At 41.8% G+C, this 18,862-nt stretch overlaps 1 protein-coding gene across 5 annotated transcripts in view; it reads left to right on the top strand.

Annotated features, from left to right (window-relative positions):
- The window catches only part of HIC2 (HIC ZBTB transcriptional repressor 2), a 73,703-nt gene that overhangs the window by 14,178 nt on the left and 40,663 nt on the right, over positions 1-18,862 (top strand). For 2 of the 5 annotated variants that reach the window (XM_062009997.1, XM_062009998.1), the window contains exon 2: positions 11,170-11,279. The exons of the other annotated variants lie outside the window; for them this stretch is intronic. The gene's annotated coding sequence lies outside the window, so the exon portion shown is untranslated. The remainder of the gene's footprint in view (positions 1-11,169; positions 11,280-18,862) is intronic. 5 annotated transcript variants of the gene reach the window in all.

Here is an 18,862-nt window from a genome sequence, read left to right as displayed (position 1 = left end):
AGTAACACGAGTTTCCCTCTGCTGTCTTTTAAGAGGGACTGCCCACTTCTCTATCTAGAGGCATGGCCTATGTGAGGAACAGAATGAGTCTGCTCTCATTTTTGGCTCTATCATACAGATGGGCAAACCTTGGAAATGAGTGATGTTGCTTTCCCCAGAGGCCTCAGCATGCAGCTCACCCTGAGAGAGCAAGGCAGAAGGCGCTGGAGGAGGGAGCTGGAGGGCAGGGTGAGCAATGTAGGGGTTCTTGCTCCAGCCCCTGCCTGTCTGAATCCCTGGCAGGCAGAGCTGCTGCGTGGCCACCATCATGGACAGATGCACCTGATGTGTGGGAGTTACTTGGCACCTTGTGGATATAGTTTCCTATTGATTTTTGGGGGAATTGATTTATAGAGCTATTTAATGGAATTGATTCTTTTTACAACTTTTTTCCCCTCTTAAAGACCAATTGTTTTTCTTGAGTGATGGCTACAAGTTTGTGTTTATGTATTAATATGCTAGTGCACCCGCAGTCCCAACTGGGTTCTTTTACTCACACTGCAAAAGAAAGTCTCAATCTCAAATGCCATCTTAAATTTTAATATTATATTTGATGCATGACCTGGAATAAATTAAATGTGCTAGAACTTGCAAGATTAAATCCTAGTGGTGGGTATAACCACAAAGCAGTGTTCTATTAAGCCAAAGACTGTCGAGAATGTCTGTTGTGGTTGTGTCTGGGTTACTAGTGGCTCCCTTTGGTTTAGTGTAGGTGGATATTTTTATTCTGCCTGGCTTGTGAACAAGGGGATGAAAATTTAGAATTTACCTACAAGAAGTGTAAGACTCTGCAGAGTTCTTTAAAAGCCCATAGGTAGGAACCACGTTTTTATGCTAAAACCAATGTTTTTATTGTACTTAATGTCTTTCATTGATTGGCACTTCAAAGTGTCTTGTATTAAGAAAATACTATATTCAGTACCTGGAGGAATACTATGAGAAAGTGTGAATATCATAATCTCTGTTATTGTTTTGCACTTTGCAGGTCAATTCTGTCAGTAAGTTTAACTTGCAAATTTTTGTTGTGGTTTTGGGCTTCTTTCTTAGCTCCTTCCTATCTGTCTTCTTTCAAGAAGCACCAAAATAAATTTGGGCAGGATCCTGGCTCTAGGTGGGACTCCTGAGCACATATTATGGCACCCAGATTTCTATATCAGAGATACTTAAATACGTGTGCTGAGGGCTTAGCATCCAGCTAACATCTGCTTGCCAGGATACAGTGTCCGAAATAGCCAGCACCCAATTCATACAAGATATTAGTAATACAGAAGTACCTCCTTGAATGGCATTTTGAAACAAACATCAACCATCACAGTTGTTCTGTGTGATCCCTGTGTGAAATTTAGCTAAGCAATTTGGCAGCTGTATGTAGCACTAGCTGGAGCTTCCAAGTGGTGGTCTGATGTAGCCCTAAGCATAGTACATTTATGTAATCTAGTTGTCACCAGAGAAGTGATGGAGGTACTCAGCACTAGTGAACATCCTATTTGAACAGAAAAGCTCTCAACTTCATGACTGCTTATCAAAACTTCAGTCCTTGGCCAGCTGTAATCTGTAGCCATCTAAAAACTGCTGAGAATCCAGCAGGACTCCCTACTGTGCATTTAACTTATACTGTGAGTTTAGCAGGATGGCCAAGAATAATATCATTAGTATGCTGAATGTGCAACTGCAGAAGAAGTGGGTTGTACCTGTGAACAAAGCTTAGCAGGAAAACTGTAGATGATACGTGAATGATGCAGAGCAGATAATAGCAGTTTATCCAGTTGTCTTATATCTACAACTCTGAATCCCACACGCCATTAATTTTGGAAAAGGACTCTAAATGTAAGCAAATTGCTCTGACCCAGATTTTAAACTGGTATAGGAACTTGAATTCACATGCAAGACAATATGAGCCCTTTTGCAAAACATGATATTTAAATGTGGCTTGCTTAGAGAAGCTTCCAACAACAATCAGCCTTTACCCAGAAAACAGCAAAGACTTTATTCAGCATCTTAGTGATCCTAAATAGCAGTCTTTGAGATGGAAACCTATATCATTACTTTGTAAATTAAATCTGCAGCAGTAGAATTACACTGTAGTTTTACAGAGGTGTTTTATATACCACAGCCACATTGTAAACTAGATTGTGTTTGCCTGAAATTATACTAGTGATTTGTAGTCTGTCTCTGACAGATGTGTATGTGTCTCTCTAACCATCACATGCCCTAAGCAATTATGCAGAGTTAACAAAACCTAGAGAAGGCAACTGCTCTTATCTGTCTTGCCCCATGCCAAGTCTTTGCCTTCCAATCTCTTCTGGGAAATAGTAGAAATTCCAGGCATTCCTTGGAAGGGAGAGGGTTAAGTTTAAAGAGAAGGGTATCTTGTCTTTCACCACTGCTGGGGTGGAAAGATTTTAACTGTGCCTGCTCCCTAGAGGTGCATGCTCCCTAGAGGTGGTGGGATGATATGGCCTTGTCATGCCCTTGTGGGATAGGTTGCACATTAAGGATCTGTGCTGCCAAGGTTCTTTCTGGTCATATGGACAGATTCTGGCATTGGGATTTTCAGAGCATCAGAAAAAGCATTTACATGAGAATATGAGGTTTCATAATTGATGTTTTGTCAATTGGTCTATAGCAAAGTCCTTATATAAAAACACTGTTTGTCTTAGGGACTGCAGAGCCCCAAGGTGGTCACTGGGTACTCTACAAGTACAATCTCTTCCCTGAAGAATGTCACAGTCTAAATGGACAGCATAGGCAAAAGAAGAGAAAGGAAGCAGAGACACGAAGACATGCATTATTGAGCCAAGATGGTGTGACAGATGGAGAGAACTAGAAGTAGAACCTAAATGCCTTCAGTTCTGGTTTACTTTGCTACCAGAACAGACTACTGTTATTATAACACACTTTTTCACATCCTTACTCTTCCAACTAAATTAACTTTCCTTGCCTCAAGGACTGACACAGTCCTTGTACAGTCTTCTGGTGTAGAGAGAACTGGAACAACAAGCACACAAACAAGTTGCCGCACACTGACTGATCATTGCTTACTCTATGTATGGCTTTAGCTCCTGGCAGTGCGAGGTAACCAGATAAAACAGCTTTGTGCCCAGGACAAAGCCAGCCACATGAGTAGAAGTTGCTTCTGGATTTGCACAGCTACACGTGTCTTTGCTAGTTCTGGAGATGCTTACCTTCTGTTTCAGCCTCTGGGTTCCTGGTGCTGTGCATAAATGGCTGTAGGGCTAGGGAGTGTTAATGCCACATCAGTCTGCTCTAGTTCCAATTTGTGCATGTGTGTGCATCTCACCTGGACTATCTGAGCTGTAGCTAAGTCTCCCATTAAGTTGTAATGTTGTAAGTTGTTCTTGACTGTGTAGCTTAAAAAGGGCAACATCTAAGTCCAATCAGACTGACCTCTGGCCAGCTACTCTCAGAATGCAGAATAGACCATGTTTTTATGAGTCTCCTCAAGACAAAGTGGCGGTAAGAGGAAATAAAGGCAACTTCTTTCTGCCCTGTACTCTAACCTGGCTCCATAGGATGGGTTTATCAGGAAGCTCTTGTGGTTGCCCACTCTAATCTTGCTAGTGTTTTAAATTCCTTGCCAGACTCCTGCCTTACTAAGAGTTTGAGGTATTGCATTTCTATAGTGCTTGGACTTGGAAAGCTATGAGGTAGAAACAAGTATTGCTGCTTCAGAAGATAGTAAACAGGACCAAACAGTTACTTACTCTTTGTGTGTTGGCTTGGTAAATTTAAAGACTTCCGTGTATTAAATGATGCAATAGCAAATTCCTTACAAAAAATAAAATGCCTATAATCAGATAATGGTTGCTCTGGTGCTAGCAGTAACATGGCATTGAATATCTCTTGGTTTGGCTTCCACAGTTCGGGGGTGAGGGGAGCTGGAATGGTGTTTACTGAGCCAATAAACTTCTCACTAAACATAATTCATGGTCTCTAGCTGGCTAATAACCAGGACCTCAATGCTCTAACAGTTGGCTCCATACATTTTAAAACAAAGCTTTATTTGATGTGAAAACTTTAAGAAAAATAAACTTTAGGATTTAGTGGCCTCTAATATTATCCACCTCCACAGGCCATGAGAGATCTCATAGCTAGAGAGTGCATTTTAAAATATTTCTATTGCAGTTTCCTTGACCAATGCTAAAAGACTGCTTGCTCCAAAGCTTGCCTCAGCATCAGGTTGGTTTTGGTTTTTGTTTTCAAACTTACAGGAATTGATACACTTATTTTAAAGTGGCACTGTGTGGGGATTTTTCTTCCCCTATTTATGTTTAAAAGGAGTTTCTGCTGACCATTTGAGTGCTCTAGGCAGTCAGCATTTCTTCAGTTATAAGAATAAGGTGAAGGGCTGAAACAAGGCTTACTCTCTTTAAGATGGCATTTTATAAAATATTTCCATAACCTTTCTCACAGTTCTAATTATTCTCTGGAGAGGAGAGATCTTAATCTGAACAGATTTATTTAAACCTTTGCTAGGTTATGTAGCAGGATTTCCTTTCCTCCCCTCATGAATGAAGACCTGTGCTTCTGCAGGTTCACGCAAGGAGTGCTCCTCCTCAGAGCACTACAGGACTTAAGATATGCATTGGTTTCATCATTACCCTGTGTGTAGAAAAGTATTCTTGTGTTCTGTATTTGCTTAATTTCTCATTAATGAAATTTAAATTCTTAAAGAATCCCTAGCAGTTCTCAGAGAGGTGTGGGTGAGTGGTGGTTCTGCTCTCAAGTGCACATGTAATTTGTACTGCGAACAAAGCAATTCATTTTTAAGGACTGGGAATCGGTTAATTTAGATATTTGTTAATGGTTTTACCTTCTCTTGGAGACTTTGCCACTTTGTGCTTCAGCTTCTTCTTTGGACAAGAAACAACTGCCTGCCTGCCTCCTGTCAGATGCTTTGAAGTCTGTAGATGAAAGATACCATATGAATGCAAAGTACTTGCCAGTTAATGTCAGCAAGTCATTTTGCTTGTACCTTCATGGAAAAAGCTTTACTGTAGGCTTGCAATGAATGGATCTGCATATGCACCAGTAGTTCTTTTGCTTTTACTTACATCTTTCGGAGAATTCTATTGACTACTTCTCAAAAAGATAGAGGGAGGTTAAGTGACAAGCAATAAATGATTATCAGAGGAAATTTCTTGTTATGCAATACCTTAAAGATAATATTTAGTAACATTTTGAAAAGGAAAGAAAATAATGACTATGCATCCAGTCAGAAGGAGTTCCTGCTAAATGCTGGGTCATTTTCTGTCTTTCAGGAATTCTTTTCTAGTACAGAGCTAACCTTGCTTCCATCAATGCATAGAGAAGTTCTACTATTATACACTAATTTGATAAGATAATCTAATTAGTTTCTTGATCCATTGATGGAGACCTCTGCTGTCCAAAAACAACATTAGGTTATTAAATCAATTCTTGTATTTGTTACAGTAATAAGTTAAACCAGCATTATTTAGATACCGCTTGTCTAAACTTTGATAAGTTATTCAACTGTATCTGTGTTTGCTTATCCACATTCTTCTTCTGCTTTTAAAAACCAGCACAAACTCACTAGGTAGGGGTAGGCTTTGGATTTCCTGGCTTTTATTGTTTGGTGTGGCAAGGTCTTCCTTGTCAATTATTGTGCCTTGACTGGGTGGCTCTGCCTCCTCTGCGGCAGATGGGCAGTAAGGAAATGAGGGCTCCAGTGGATAAATGCAACAGCAGCAGTAGCAGCAGCTGCTTTCAAGAAGGGTATTCATGAAGCAGGTCACAAGTGAGACAGTGCCTGGGTAGCTAATCTGGACAGATATCTACTAACAATTTCTGCAGACACACAGATTGGGAGACCTGGAATAGAAGGCTAAACTGGCACACAGCCAAAGTCACCACAGAGAAGAATTTTTAGGTAGAAAGGCGGGTCTAAGTTTCCTCAGGTTGTAGTTGTCTTGGGGAGCTTAAGAGCCTTCTCGCTCCAGAGAATGAAAGAAGAGCCCTTGCCAAATGCCCATTTCAAGTGTAAAGGCTATCCCAAGCCCCTAGTCCATTGGCTGATACAGGTATGTACTATTCTGCTGGAAGTGGATTGACTTACTCAGAGGTTGCAGGGAATTGGGTTTATAGGTAAACTATAATGTGTTTTGCTTTCTTTTAGCTCTAGGGGCACAGATCCTATAGGACATTGTTTGATTTAGCCTGATGCTCAGGGACCATTGTGGCTAGTGAGATCTAAGTTCTTCCTTAGCATTGCAGTTTGTACTAACCTGAGCTGCAGATCACAGTTCTCCTCTGTCCTCTGGTTTTGTGTCATAGTTACTTGCATGGAAACATCCTGCTCTTGCATGTGTGAGGACTTCCAGATTGAAAGCTGTTTGCAGTGGAACACAGGACTCTCTGAGAATGAAAAGGGCAAAGTTATGCTGCTGTATGCTCCTGGAGTGCTGCTGGCATGACAGGCCAGATGGTGAAGGAAGGCTATTTAACTGGGCTGTGTGTTATTGGAACTTGCCATCTAACATTCCTCACTTTCCCCAGTGTGTTCTCCCCCTTCCAGGGTGGAATGCAGTAATTGCCATACCAGAAAGAAGCTGTGATCTGTCTGTCTAGTCTGGCATCCTTTCTCCAAGAGAGGCAAACGCCAGATGCTTGAGGGAAAGGTACAAAAACTCCTAAAACAAACAGCTATGGAATAACTTGCCCAAAGCGGAAGTTAGTGGTTGGCTTATGCCCTAAGGCAAGAGAGGTTTTAGGCTTTACATGAGTGTTGTGTGTAGCTGGGTGTTCTCTATCATATACAACACACAGGCACTTAAGCTGTTCTTGCTGACTGCCAGCCTCTTGAATTGAGGAGCGAGGAACTCCACAGGTCAGCTATACCACTGCATGTTGTGTCTGAGTGGTCGTTGGTCTTGAACTTTTGGACAGCAAGGTGTGATATTGCTCCATAATGTGTTGCTGATATCATTACCTGTAGACCAGTGATCACTCTGGGCAGCTGTCATTCACTTCTGTTTATTTTATTTGCTTGTGCTAAAGGCATAAACTGTGTTTGCCTGTGTGCATTTTCTGTAGTGTTCCATTTCATATACCTCTATCCTCTGCTCTTAGTCCCTTCCACCTCTACCTGTACAGAAATCTTTCTACACTGTACTCAGCTTTGTGCTGTGTCTCAGGTGTGTTAGCACTGATGAATATACTAAATCTTCCTGGTTTTTTAGTAGCTCTTCCTGGAGATGATCCTGAGAATCTGTGTTCTAGGCAATATTACTAAATGACCAGAAGTGCTCAATAAAGTGTGATCTGAGCTCTTCCCAACTTCTCCCTTCTGAACACAAGAGCAGGAGGGTTGGCTTCATTGGTGCTCAGTCAAGGCCATGAGTAAGGGACTTTTATTGTGAGTCAAGATAAGAACTACTATCAAGTTCTTTCCCTCCTGGTATTCTCCAGTGGCTAAATCTTTCATCACAAGCAGCACATATGAACAGTGTGTCCTGCCACACAGGAGCATGCTGGTAACTGCTGTGAAATAGCCTCCAGCAACTGAAAGCAAGAGGGAGAGAGGCCTGTCTGGAAATGAGAAAGACCTCAAGCGATAGCTTCATTCTCTGGTGCTGATATAGAAGTTAATATTATGCAGGATCTACATTCACCTTGGGGATGAGGAAGGGGAGAGTGCTTTTTTAATTATGTATTGCTAATTCTTTCCCAACCAGCCAGCCTGCAATTGCCTTGCATTTTGAGGCAATGCTTTCATCTATCTCCTGTTTAACAATCTTCATTTGCTTGAGAAATTGTTCTTCCTTCTTGTGGAAGATTGCATTGGAGCCAGAGTGTTGTTTACTTCAGATCTATAATAAAAACCTTCATTATTTTGTTCCTTACTCTCCTACTCAAAAAAGGGTGAGTAGCACCTCTGTGGGGGAAGCTCTTTTGTGTTCAGCGTGTTTAGTAGCCACAGTTACCAGACTGCTCTCAGTTCAAGCAATTGGTCCATCTCCCTTGTTCTAGAAGGACTTCTATAGTCTATGGTCCTGATGTCTGGAATGTATGGTCCTGATGTCTCTCCCAGCAATCCTAGGTAAACTGAAGTGGAGAAGGCTCTTTTCCTAAATGGCAGCTAGAACTTTACCATTTCTTGACATTTCTCTTCTGTGAAATTATTTTTGCTGAGCCCTTTTGATGAAAAATTGTTGCATTCATGCAAATAGCTGAGATTTGGTGTTTTTTGGCCCTTGATGATGCTATGAGAGGTCTGTGATGCTTAAGTAAGCAGGAAATGTACCTAGTTGCTTACAAACAGAACCACAATCTCAATTCTAAAACTTGAGAACTATCCCATCTGCTAGGTGGTCAGATTAGTAGCTCATGGAAATGGTGCAAGCCAAATCTAGATCCAGGTCCATAAGCAGACTGTTGCACAGGTATGGCTGGGATCTAGTGATTGTCTTTTCTGTGTGTAAAGTAATGCCATGAATGTTTCTTATGTGCTGTTGTCTTTTCCCATTTTTTATTATATCAATATCCTTTTTCCTTCTAATAGTTTGATTTGTAAACAACATATATGCTCTGGTAAATAGAAATACAAGGCAAATGCAGAGCCAGAGGTAGGGTTTTTTAAATGCAGGTTGAGATTTGTAAGCATGGATAACTAGAAAAAAATGAATTTATAATTGTATTTAGCTTATTTTCAAGTTGGAGGAAATGAATATTCTTTAGCATGGGAGTGGGGAGACTTCCTATGCCACATTTGACTCCAGCATAGCATGTAACTTCATCCTTTGTTCAACCCACTAATCCCTGCATGGGCATTCCTAGAATTAAAATACTCTTAATTCAGTAAAATGAGATAAACCAAATTAAAGTTTATTTTAATACTGAATGAATATGTCTGCACAGAGGTATAATGTGGTTTAGCTAATTCACTTTTAAATTCACAACTTTAGTTAATCTGAATTCCCAAGTCCTGCGTGTAAAGACCTCCTTATTTAGAAAAAGTTGCTTTTGTGGAAAGAGCAATGGGCTCAGCCCTGTCCTGAGGCATTCTGGCATGCAGTTAGCTTTTTCAGAGAGAGTTTCTGGGCATTAGCAAATTGTCTACCACATCCTTTTCTTCTCCTCTCAGAATGCCTCTGTGCCACCTCCTAATATTGAGGTTTCTGAACCATTACTCTCAGTAACTTGCTCTGTTTTTATTTGCTATGCAGCTGGGGAAACAATATTCCAGCAACTTGTGCCATTTCAGAACAGGACTTTCAGGGAAAGTCATCCTAAACTCATCCTAAAACCAGCCACGAACATACACTTTGATTTGAAAGGCCTGTCCAGTGGGTGTGCACTGCCCAGGCCAGATACAGAGAAGGAGGCAGAATGTGGGATCTCTTCACAATACCAAATTTTTGTGCAGTGAAACCTGACCTGTGTTACATTTAGATCAGAAAACCAGACTAGTAGCACAACTATCTCTAAGGGTCGGAACTTGAGCTCAGAGATTTGCCCCTGGAAATATGTGCTCTTCTGCTTGGAAGTGATCTTGTGGTCACGTTATGCTTTTCTTACGAAAGGAAAAACTGGTCACATGGGTCAAGTATAACCATGTAGGACAAACACAGCTTAATGAAACTTGCTGCTTGCGCGATGCAAAGAGTGCTGGACCATGTGAACTGTGATTGCAAGTTACACCGAGTTCTGTTTATTGGACTGTTTTCTGACTCTTGCCCTAATGGGAAATTGTTCATAAAATCACTTCATTGTCTCATGGGCTGCTGTTTTTGCCAAAAGATCAGCTGGGGGGAATCAGTTGGCTTCCTCTACAACTTTTCAGTTGGAATTTCCAGAATGTTGATCATGGATGTTGTGAATAATGGGCAGCAGATAACAGAGCAAAAATTATTTTCTTTCCCTTCAACTTTAAGTTGGAGTACAGAGGCAGATAGACACAGGGGAGGTGGTTGTCTATGGGTGAGATGATGAATGCATGTTCCTTCCAGCTGGCAAAGTCATGCCTGACATGCTGCAGTCTCCAGAAGCCCTGAAAGCATCATGCACTGTGCGTGTATACTATAAATAAACTTTTTAAAAACATAATTTAAAAACACCTCTGGCAAAGTGCATGCTTAACTGAAACTCGCCTGGTGAAGGTTGACTCAGGGGTGTAGGAAAGAGATGAGGAAAGAGCAAGTGGGAGGAAATAAATGAAACCTGTTATCAGAAAAATAGCCACTTGTTTGTAATTTTCAGGCTGTCCAAGCTCTTGGCATGTCAGCTTTGGGAGATCCCTGGTGGCTTTCTGGATATTTGCCCTTGGCATGTATGTGTGTGTATGAACTGAGAATTCAAGTATTAACAAAGCTGTATGAGCAACTGTAGGTAACCTAGTAGAAAAGGATCAGAACTCTTGGAATTATGGTTGATTCTCCAGTTCTAGGAATCCAAATAGCTCCTGCTCACAGTCTCCAATCAATTAGACAGAATAATTTCAACAGGTCCTCTTTATGAATTTTCATGTGCTCAACCTGCAATTTAGGTACCTGCGTCCCTTTATTTTAAATGGACAATACTTTTGCTTTGCACAGAACAGGATTGGCTACGGAGTTTCTGGGCACTGAATAGATCTCTTGAGTTGTCTGCAAAAACAGTCACAATGGTACTACTAGGTATAACTATAGTGTGGCCTTGTAAGTAATACGTTTTTATTTGTTTCCCTCTCTTCCTGCTTCTATCACCAAACACTGCAAAGATGTTTGCACAGATGTTTGAGGAAATGAAGCTCTCTTAGGATAAATTCCTCTGATAGTATCTGTATAGGTATATATCTGCACTGCTGCTGGCTCAAAGCAGGGCTGGCCTACTTGCTGTTTTTTTAAAGATATATGAAAACATGATGCATCTTCGAGCAGGGTAAAGAAGTATTCTGCACCAAGGCCTCTTTAGATTGGCTGTTAAGGGGTTAAACACATTGCCCAGTTCTGAGGAAGTCTGTTCCAAGGAAGGTATTGACGGGAATAAGGTTTTGCTGCAGATGCACACTGATGTGCTTGTAGCAAAGATTGCAGGCTTATCAGTAAAGATAAACATGCAAGAACTTCCTAAACTGTGTGTCCCTGCCACTTGTTTGGGATCCTTTTTCAGAGACCAGGAGAAAATGCAAGATCTTCGCCAAGATAGATGCTACTTTGAAGAGGGCAGCCAGCAGACTTCGTGGAAACAGAGACCATGTATTACTCTGTGGTTTGGAACAGGTACAGGAGATATTAGTTTACCTGATTCAAAATAGTACTTGAGACCTCGCAGTATCGTGTGGAGTTGGCTCTTTCCGCTCAGTCACTAGTCCTTTGCTGAGTATCCAAACGCTGGACAATGCCGGGTTTTGTTGTCCTCACTTAGTTACTTGCCACAGCTAATTTCTGCATGTGGCTTTGTGCTGCCAAGCAATCTCCAGGCTTTGCTACCCCTTTGTTTGCCATTTCCCACAAATACATTGAATGTTATTTTATTGTAATCCTGGTGAGGAGAGGAATGGAGATAATGTTTCTTTCAAAGAATGGAATCAAAATGCACAGGATCAGCTACGGAGTTTCTGGGCACTGAATAGATCTCTTGAGTTGTCTGCAAGAACAGTAACAATGGTACTACTAGGTATAACTATAGTGTAGCCTTGTAAGTAATACATTTTTATTTGTTTCCCTCTCTTCCTGCTTCTGTCACCAAACACTGCAAAGCAGGAGATGCAGAAATCAAGCACCTGACTTCTTGAGGTCAAATTCCAAAAATCTGCATGAGGGAGGACTGGCACTTTCTTTCTGTCGAGGAAGGTCTGTGCCATTCTGAAATCTCAGCCCGGGTCCCTCTGTTTTGCCACCGAGTCTGATTGACACCTACATGTGTGTGGCCCTTTTACACAGGGGTGGACTTAAGTTTGAAAATCCGGACATTTTTGGACTGTGACAACAGTTGGTATGGTGTTTCAATCCGTATTTTAGGGTTTTTTAAATATATATGTATTATTTTAAAAAGGAGTGTAGCAACTTAATGCAAGGAAAAAAAATCTGAGAAGGGAACAGCTTCTAAAAACAATTTAAAAGTTTCAGTGGAGTGAGTCTTTGAATGTGGAGAGGCACTTGTACAATTTAAAGAAAAATTCTCTTAAACTTGCAATGTGATAGATAAAGCTAATTCTGAGAACATGAAAATGTGGGCTCCATGTGCTAAAGCTATTTGAAAAGAGGTGTGAGTGAAGAGGCCGAGGTTGGTGTGAACGTCAGACTTCCTGCCTTCTGCACTTTCTGTGTCGCAGCTGTGGCACATTCATAGTGTGGCACTTCTTTTAAGAGACTCTGAACTAACCCAGCCCTTCAGGAAAAGACTAGCTGCAGCCAGAAATCCTGCCCCATTGCAGGATGACAAGAGGAAGAGCTTTGTTACTAGCTTGTGTTTGATCTTAGCTGCTTTTTTTTTTTTTTTTCTGCTTTCAGTAGCATGCTAATGATACCTGTAGTAGGTGAAAAATGGGTGAATTCCTTCTAGGGTGCAGACAAGTTCTCACTTTAGTTCTTGTCCTCTTCTTTCCCTCTAGTAAAAATTTTGGGGGCTGTCCCACATACACAAAAAGGAACTTTTTCATAGAATATTTTTCTGTCTTACATCTGCAGAGGACTCTGAATCAGAAAGGCAGTAAGCAGTTGACTCAGTTTGTTTTGTCTCCTCTCCCCTTTTCTTATGTTTAAAATGATGAGTATTTATGGGAAACAACTGGCTTGGAAGTCTAGGACAAGTCTGAGCTGCCCATAAGCCATTCCTTTGCAACAGTTCAGTTTTGCCTTATTTATTTTAAATTTTAAAGCTGGAATGACAATGTGCATCTGAATTCCCACTGTTTCAAATGCCAGAGTTGCCAGTTTCACATTTCTTGCGTGTGATTCCCCACGTATTACCCCACTATCGCTATCAGAGAATCCAGCAGGGTAAGCTGCACCCTGGGTCAGATGAACAGGGTGATGGTGTAACAGAAAGGTGCCAAACATGGAGGCAAGTATGCCCCAGTTTCTGCCACTGCCCAGGGAGAGGGTCTGCAAGTCTGTGATAAGGCATGGAAAGAGACTGAGAGGGATGGGTGGGCCCCCAAAGGTGGTGATCTGGGTGCCAAAATATCTTGCTCCAGCTTTGCAAGAAGCAGCATGCAAGTGCTTCAGAGGGAGGGCTAGCTGTGGTTTGTGGTTTAGGGAGTTGACACAAATAGTCTCTAGACCCTTTTTTACGAACCTCCGAAGCAGTGCTCTGTGCAGGGAACCAGAGCCTGTCCTTGGTGTAATCCTTCCTTGCTTAGCAGGTTCGAGGCTGTGCTCAGAGCAAGCAGTCAGAGCAGTCTGTCAGAAAGGCTCCTAGCTTAAGAATCAGGGTTTAGCATCCTACATAGTTTATGCTCTGTTAGAGTTGGACTAAGATGGACACTTGGGTCTGGGTTTCTGTTTTTACACTACTGTTGTAAATCAGCTGTAAGTACTGGTACAGGCAACCTGTGACAATGTTTCTGTGCCCGAGAACTGTATAGGCTAGGCTGGGTTTTTTAACTTCTTTCAGAAAGTGAACAGTATAACTTTTTTTGTGGACAGAAAATACAGATTGCACACAGATATAACGGACGTCAGAGGGCTTACCTGGATTTACTTTCTTTCAATGCGTGTAGCAGGTCATGTCGAGAAGAAGTGAAATACTTCTATAAAGCACAAATGCCTGGATGGAATAAGAGAAAACAAAGTGTATCACAGGGGAAATGGACTGCAAATCTTTCAAATTCAATAAGAAAATATTTCTGTAATTCAAATATTTCATTCTGCATGAAAGGCTGATGCTGAATCTGAGAAAAGACATCCAGATGGAGAGAGATGGTTACTTAGTACTTAAATACCAGCATGCCTATTGAACTGTACTGTGCTCCTTGTAACTGGCAAAGCACTGGTTGTGCTAACCTCCCAGCCTATTTCCCTTCCAATTGAGACCTCTTCTACAGGGATGACCAGAGGGAATCTTAGTGATGCTACAGAGAAGCCCTTTGCTAAGGAGGGCATATGTACATCTTTAAATAATCTGTTTGTGGGAGGATCCCTGAACTTATACAGAGAGGAACAAGTGCTAATTAACTTAATTCTGAGAACAGGAGGTGGTATGACCTTTTTCAAAGTGACTCTTTTGGGCTAGAGTCTACAGAGAGGTATGTGCTAGGACTGATGCCTGGATTTGCTATAAAGACATTATTCATAGAAAGGTGTAAAATTCCCCGATGTGGCCAGGGGAAGAAATTAAACCTTCCATCCCTCTGGTTTGGGTTTATGATTCCTTGTCCAAAAATTGTTTGCACTGTGGCCAGATTTATGTTATTTAGTATCAAAACACTGTTTTCTGTCTTATCTTTTAGCACTGAATACAGGAAGTAGATCAAAGTTATTAGACCACTATTTTAGCCATGCTCATTGTATGCTGTGAATGGCCCAATTTTATTGGCACCCCGGGAAGCAATTAATTTCTGGGGCTTTTTTTTACCTAGCTATCAAGATGTCTGTCCTGAGCATCTTCCAAATTTCCCCCTCTTTTGCGAATGAAGTGGTGAGGATTCTTAATGCCATCTCTTTGCTGCAATTCTTCTCAGCAGCTTGTGAACATAATTACAACCACCTCGAGTGTGCCTGTGACATTTGATTTTTGTTCTTGCTATCAGCAGTAACCAATCAGTCCCAGTCACCCCAGTGTAGATGAAACCAGAGGTAGCTACAGCACTGCATTAGCAGCAACTGCAGAAAGCAGAGCTTATGGAGATGTGCCTGAGGTGGGCAGGACAGGGGGTCATCAGTCCAACTGTGTTGAGTAAATGAAACACAGCCCTGAGAAGGAGGCAGGTCACTGAAGACCCCCTGGCTGGCCATGTGACAGGCTCACAAAGCATCTAAGAAGCTCTGGCTACGAAGAAGTGGGCAGAAAACTGGCACAGCCTGAGAGAGGTAAGAAGGCAGCTGATGAGACTGAGTTTTCCTCAGGGAAAGAAAGGCCTTTGGCCTCTGCTCCCTGATATCTTCTGCTCCCTAATGTGTTTGCTTTTTTAAAAAAAGAGAACAAAACAACTCTTCCTCATTCCTCACCACCACCCCCAACAACAAAAAACCACAGGTTTGCTGGACCCTAAGAGAAACAAATGCAAGTACCTCTTTGGAACACTCCTGAGGCCTGCGGCCATCCCACATTCCTGAGGAGACTGGAGCCTCCTCCCCAGCATGCCTGCCCAGCAGGGCAGCTGGCTCTGGGCTCTGCAGGCCACGCTGGCATGCTGGCTCTCTCACTTCACCAACATACCCACTCAGAGCCCAGTTAGGGGCTCAGGCCTCTCTCAAGCCTGTTTTGCAGCCATGTTATGCACTGCTCGTGCTTGGGAGAGGAATGCTCAGGAGAACAGAAGCTGCATCTTTACCGTGTGTTGTTTTCTGCCATATTAATTCAGAGGACAACTCTATGTCTGAAGTATTGCCAGAGTGATGTCTGAATGTTGTGAAGCAAACAGCTGTCATGTCCTCGTCCTACTTCCTGTCACAGCATCGTCAGTGCAGTGGCGAGACTTTTGGTAATGTTACTAGGTAAGGGATATTTATTCAGATGAAGGTAAAATCCCTATTTCCCAGTTGGTTTGACCTCTGTTTACAAAGATCTTGTAATGCATGTGTGTAGAAGAAATATCTACATGAGCGAAAATGCGCCCTGCTAATATTAAAAGGTGCACTGTGGAATTTTGCCTGAGGATAAAATGTAATTTTAATTGAAAGCTGCTATAACTTGATAGGGAATCTCCACAACAGTCTTGAAGTTCTGCTTTAAAATATAGTTAAACACAGAGCCAACTCCCACCACTCTGTCTCTTAGAGCTACATGTCCTCTTTGATCCATCCATGGTGCTTAACAATTGCTAAGAGACACGCACACTGCCAGTAGTCAGAGCTCATTAATATTTATATGATACCTTCCATCTGAAGATGCTTGCTTTGCAATTATTAATTAAAACAATTTTACAAAACCCTAAAATTTAGCTCTGTTTCATAGCTTTCAAAAATGAGACTTAGAAAGTTTATGCGTCCTTGCATGAGACAGTGAGATGAGGAACTTGGTAGCTTGCCTGCATGGACTTCTATTATGCTGTATTTCTTTATCTTTCCTTCACCAGTAACTTTTGAAAAGCACAGGTTTCCTTTGCCAATAAGATGCACTATGAGCCTGTACTACCTAGGCAATGCTGAGAAGGTGAGTGAAGGGAACCTACTCTCCCATTGTGGTTCTTAGTGTTTGCTTCCTTTTTAGAAAGCCTCTTTAAAAATATAACTTGGAAACGGCTTGCTAGCCCTCCAGAAACAACCCTGAACAAATCTTTACTTGAGCAAGTTAAACTCTTCCCTAGCACATTGTATTTCAGTTCCCACGTAAGAGCAGACAGAAAGGATGGTGGGTTATAATCCATGCCAGACATGGTCTCTCTCCTCTCAGTCCTTCCTGGTGCATATGGAATGAAGGAGTTTGGCTCCTTGTGCCACTGAGAGATAACAGGAAGGAAGGCTTGCCATGCAATTAGGCCGGTTCACTGTAAACACCTAAGTTGCACAAGTGGCTCAAACTTTTATCTTTTTCTTGTGGAAAAGAAACCTGAGACTCTGAAACCTGCCCTCGGTAACAAACAAGAAAGGGGCATTACTCAAGCCCAACTGTGGAAATGTAAATACAGTTAATTGTGATCAAAATGGAAAAAGCACTTTTTTCTTCCTCATCCCTTTCTCCCTGGTATACAGAATCTGCTTGTACTAGGGGCTCCTATTCTGACTTGCCTATCTCTGTGAGTGCAGGCCCCAGTCCCACACCTGAAATGCCCAAATCCAAATGCTCCCAAGTGTCTGGGATAAGGTTTAAGCCACAGGTGCAATTAAGCTTTTAAGTGGTAAGCCTATTTGGTTAGGGGCACACCTAGAGCCTGCAACAAGCTGAAAAAAGTGATCAGTCTTTCAAACTGACAGGCGGTTCCTGAAATACTGCTGGAAGGGTTAAGAAGAAGCTACAACATTTATAATTCTCCTGGTATTTATTCTAACAACTCTCTGAACAAGTTCTCTGTGGATGCATCTGGCTGCCCTAGTCAGGTGGGACTTCATTTTAATTGCATATCTGATAATGAATTATCAAAATATTGGAGTTGCTAAGGCCCTGGGCATGCTTTTCTTAGTCCTCTCTCTCTCTCTCTTCACCCCCACCCCCCCCCCCCCATCTGCCCCCCTTCCCAAATCTACCTGAGCAAACAGTGAAGCAAAAGAAGTTTCACAAGACTGTAGGCTGTTAGCCTGTGGTCTCTTTTCCTATTGGAATTTTGAGCTTCGATTAGATTTTTAGATGAAAAAATGTCATAGCAGGTTGTCTGGTAAAATGCTAGTGAATGTTTTAAGATGCACATGCTCATAAGTGTTCAATGAGTGTATGAAAAATGCTTGGTACAAGATTTAGTGATTCCTTACATTCTGACTTCTTTGCACTGTGTTGTAGCTTTGCTTTTATAACCATTAGGACAACACAAGAGACCTTTGCTTTGCATAGCCTTGAGTTCTTGGGCAAGGATTTAAAAGTGGAACATTAAGACATGTTAGTGAACATGTCCTAATTAGCCTCTACCTTGGCTACCACATGCTGAAAGGCTGTGAGCCTTACCTCTACACTATGCCTCTCAAGCAACTTCACTAATGTAGCATTTTATCGCAGTCTAGACAAAGTCTTAAGGGTTGCCTTGTCTAGTCAACTAATCACCCCTTTTAGTGAGAAAACTACTTTCCTTCAGGATTGTTTCTCTCTCTGAGTTTTCCTCCTTGCTGTCTCTTTTCTCCTCCTTCCCTCTGCATACCTTCCCTGCAGCAACTCTTGTTCCATCTGCTGTAATGTAAGCATTAACTATTTAATTGCTGATTAGGGAAAAATCTCTTCTGCTTGGCTTTGGAACAATATTGGAGTGGCAATAGAGGAGTGGGAGGCAGAGCAAGGAAATATGTGAGTTCTCAGTTCTTTATCAAAGGCTAATCTGAGAGAATTTTAGGTCATTCTTGATGCCATGAGGGTGTTCAAAGTCTCTTCAATCTAATGAGTAGGACAGTGGATTGGGATTTGGACGTAACTGAGTCATAGTCATCTTTTGCTGCTGGTCTTGACATTGAGTGAGCTAGGCCTGGCCTTTCTTCCCTTACGTGGATAAGAGGAAAGTACTATAACAAAGTGCTTTGAAATTTTAGAGTGCAGAAAACATACTCATGCAGAGGACTAGTTGATTTTCCTGTATAATAAATTATTGTGGGGTTATGGATTTTTAATTTGTTTCTGCATCAAGTTGCATAGAAAAAGATGTGAAGCTGGAGGAGATCTGCAGTTTTCTGAGCAGTGAAAGCCCTTTTAGCTTTACGTTCCTAAGCACCATATGGGGGCTTTTACCCAACTGATTTACTTCCTTGTGTGATGCAAATTCAGCTGGTGGCCCCCTTCTCTCTCCCTGGCATCAGCTATTCTAAGTTCTCGCATTATCAGCATTTCAGCTCCTCTTTGCAGTTGCAGTATCTAGTTGCCACAGTTAGATGTAGTCTGTAGTGTAACACTTGTGAAAATTCAGTAGACTCCTGAGGGACTGTGGGCAATACAGGGAGAGGTGTGCAGGTGGACTCTACAACTCACATAGTCTCTGCCCTGCGGCCTTTTTGTGCCTAGTCATAAGCAGGACACTGAAAGCTTAGTTGAAGGTGGCAATTGGACTTTTTCCTTTCTTTCATGA

This window comes from Colius striatus, chromosome 17 (assembly GCF_028858725.1).
Source record: "Colius striatus isolate bColStr4 chromosome 17, bColStr4.1.hap1, whole genome shotgun sequence".
Taxonomy (NCBI): domain Eukaryota; kingdom Metazoa; phylum Chordata; class Aves; order Coliiformes; family Coliidae; genus Colius; species Colius striatus.
Note: the sequence above shows the minus strand (reverse complement) of the source record. Positions and strands in the feature narration are given on the sequence as shown.